We start from the raw sequence: 3,438 nt of genomic DNA, 5'->3' as shown, positions 1-3,438 counted from the left end.
GCCCACGGTTGCTCTAAGCGAGAGGAACGAAGTGCGTTTCGCTCGGGGCGGATGGATGGAGTGCAGATAGAGAGCGCAGCGCGGGCTGCGTGGATGCTGTCTCTGCGTGTCAGTTAATAAGCCCGAAGTCAATGAGAGATGCAGACGCTGCGTCATCGTACACTCCTGCTCTCAGGTCGACCGACGTCCCCAGCAACAAACAGACGCTAATTTTACAAATCACAATCACACCAAAACAACAGCATACACATCATAAAAAGTCTGATAAAACAAAAACGAAAACCTCTTTTCCTAATGTTTTATAGAACCGTTTTATCCTCCTCCTACGTAGGGGTTTCTAATGAAAATAACTAACTGATATGTTTCAAAGTAACTCCGTTTATTTTTGTGACTTGATCAAATATGCCCGACAAAGCATATCAATGTTTTTAATGCTGTATTTAAAGCATGATGCTATAAACAACTTTTCGCTTAAAAGTCTTTGTTACTGGGTCAATGTATTGTGTATTATGTATTATGAGAAGAGTACCGTTTTAGGCAAATGCATTCCTTTTAAAAACTTGATTGTAATTTTCTAGCAAGTTTTTTCGTTTCGACTGGCTTGAGAGGTATTATCTGTGTCAAAAGTGGGTTCAATGCCATCATCTGACCCTCTGAGATAGATACATTTTGTACAGTAAAACTAAAACGTGCATTTTCAACACAGTAATGACACAACGCGCACGGAAGCAAGGACGAGATACTGCGTACCAATGCCACCCGAATGTAGAAATGCTCACTTACCTGGGGGAAATCCTAAACTTCAGAACCTTGATAAAAGAGAGAACCGGTTTGATAAAAATGACTAAACTGGCTCAGTGGACTCACGAAAATTCCTTGAAGAATGGCAAAGCATATTGTGAGTGCAAGCTGACGCATTAATTTTTGCCACATGAATTGTTTTCACGTTAGTGTGAATGGTTGCTTTTGTAATTACTCCCCAGGGTCTCAGGTGCTAATAATAATTAGCAAATAAAAATGAAGCACAGATGCCACTGCACCCATCACACACCTTTCTGACCAGAGCTCTTCAGAGTTCTGTGTCCGTTGTTCCACTATCTCTCACTCAAATGACGTACAGAATGTGTTTCCCACTGGCTAGCATGGTGCAGAGAGACAAACCTTTCTTGTTGGCTAGGGCCATTAAACAACACAGGCAGATGTCCACCTGCCTCTGTAAAAACTGTGTATAGAATTTGAAATGACGATATGGCTTTAAACAAGTCAGAGTTGTAGACTGTAAAAGAATTTAAGAAATGTAAGACATAAACTCATAGAAACTGTTAGGCCTCCATTTTGGCATCACTAAATGGCTTCTTGAGCACTCATTTATATTTCAGATCTTGGGTGCTGCTGTCTAATTTATCTTTCCTGCAAATCACAGGAAGCCAAACGTCTCACTTGGTATTCCAAAAGCAGTAATCGAAACCCAGCACACGACAGGAAGTGCTGAGCAATGTCTTTTTGGCTCTGCAGATGAACATATCCTCTGGAAATATGTGGGTTGACATCAGTGAAATCAATCGTGTACATTATTTTTCTAAGGTAACTTTTCCAAAACGACGTTGAATGTTTTTATTGCTGTCATTTCTTCCATTTGTAACATATTCAGGAAATAATTGCTGATAATGACAATACACCATTTGTTACAAATTGGATTAGGGTTGTTATCTAAACTGTCACTCTGGGAGAAATGAAGTTTAGGCAGTAACTGGAGCAGGGCATTTCCTGCTCCATCTGACTCAGGCGAGACCCACACTGTGTAAAAGCACCCCAGAATCACACGTTGCACCAAATACTTTCACTCACTGGGAAGAGTCAATCAAACCCAGTCAGGCTCTCAGAACTGAACGTTTGGATCCTATAGGAGGGCAGGGGGGTGCAAGAAGGGTACCAAAATCTGGAGGCACCTTTATGCTCTAAACTTCATTGTAGCATGATCTCCCAATGAGTCTAAAGAGAGGGTGAGAAAGACATTACCACATTCATTTTGTAATGTGCTTAATCATACCCTTCTTACACCATTTTGGAACATTTTAAGAATAACTTATTTTGCTCAGTTAAGACAAAAAGCTGAAGCCATTACAAAACTTGCCACTGATGACGATGTTGTGCTAAATGGACAACAAATTCCCCCCCATCCCAATCTGTACTTTTGAAACTATAGGCTTGTGATTATTACACAATTACACTAATTGAGGAACAAAGTTGTGTGGGGGCTGTGGCTGAGCTGTATGTATGATCACTATCATTACCAGTTTTTCTTCGTGGAATTTTTTTGTGTTGTTTTGTCTTGCGCCCATGCACACTGCATAAATAGCAAACACTTATTCTAACAGGAAATTGGGGATGGACTCAACTACATGACTGCCCACTTTGCTGGACCAATACCACCATCATCCACAGTCCACTGCACAGTCCTCCCATTCCACATAGCATAGGCTGCCATCCAGAGTATTATTAATAATAATAATAATAATAATAATAATAATAATAATGAAAGAAGAAGAGGATGAAGAGTATGACAGAACTGAGAATGTTAAAGACATTAACTGTTTGGGAAAACAACATTGCAGCCATGTGCTGATCAGTTAACTTTCCTAAAACTAGTAAAATACCCTCAAGTAGGGCCTTAGTGCTGACTTATCCAAAATTAAAAAGGAAATGTTGTTTAAATGAGTCGAAATGATGTTTAGTTTCTTTGTTATTTCTATTTTTCTTGTTTTCTTTGTGGCCAGTTTCCACTCTCGACATGTTTGCAATAATCCTGAGCTTCATGTAGTTTGTAACAAAGGGCTTTTAAAAGTTGAGAAGTCTCTCTCTCTCCCCCTCTCTCTCAGGTTTCATCCTGAAAAATGCCAAAGGAGCCAAGCAGTGATCTCACAACTGGAGAATAAAAGCCAAGCTCTGGAGTCGTCATCTACACTACTGTAGCTCCGTGACACCTCAGCACAGAGCCTAACTAAACACTGTCAGCTCGACCAGCTTGATTCCTAAGAAAGGAGAATTAGGCCAAAACGACGGTTGGTTTTTTCCATTCCTGTAAGTCAGTACAAAAGCAGGGAGAAATCACCAAGTTTGGATGAATCAGTGAAATTGAGAGACTCTGCTTATATGTAGCAGTGAGGCACAACTGACTAACATATTAATGGCCCTCTCTATATCAAACGTCCACAAACTTCACCACTGCTGTTTGCATCCATGTTCACTAACCTTATTATATTATACCAGAAAATATATACCTCTTTCCTGAACTCGGGTTTTAAATGTGTCTTTAGTCTGCCAATACTAACAAAATGAACTTAACCTCATAACCAAGCAACATCTTCCATATTATTTGAATCATCAGTATGAATTAACATCACTGAATTCCTCTGGAAGTTTAGGAGGCAGAGGCCT

Source organism: Megalops cyprinoides, chromosome 19, assembly GCF_013368585.1.
Source record: "Megalops cyprinoides isolate fMegCyp1 chromosome 19, fMegCyp1.pri, whole genome shotgun sequence".
Classification (NCBI taxonomy): domain Eukaryota; kingdom Metazoa; phylum Chordata; class Actinopteri; order Elopiformes; family Megalopidae; genus Megalops; species Megalops cyprinoides.
The sequence above is the reverse complement of the archived record's forward strand: the minus strand, read 5'-3'. Positions refer to the sequence as shown.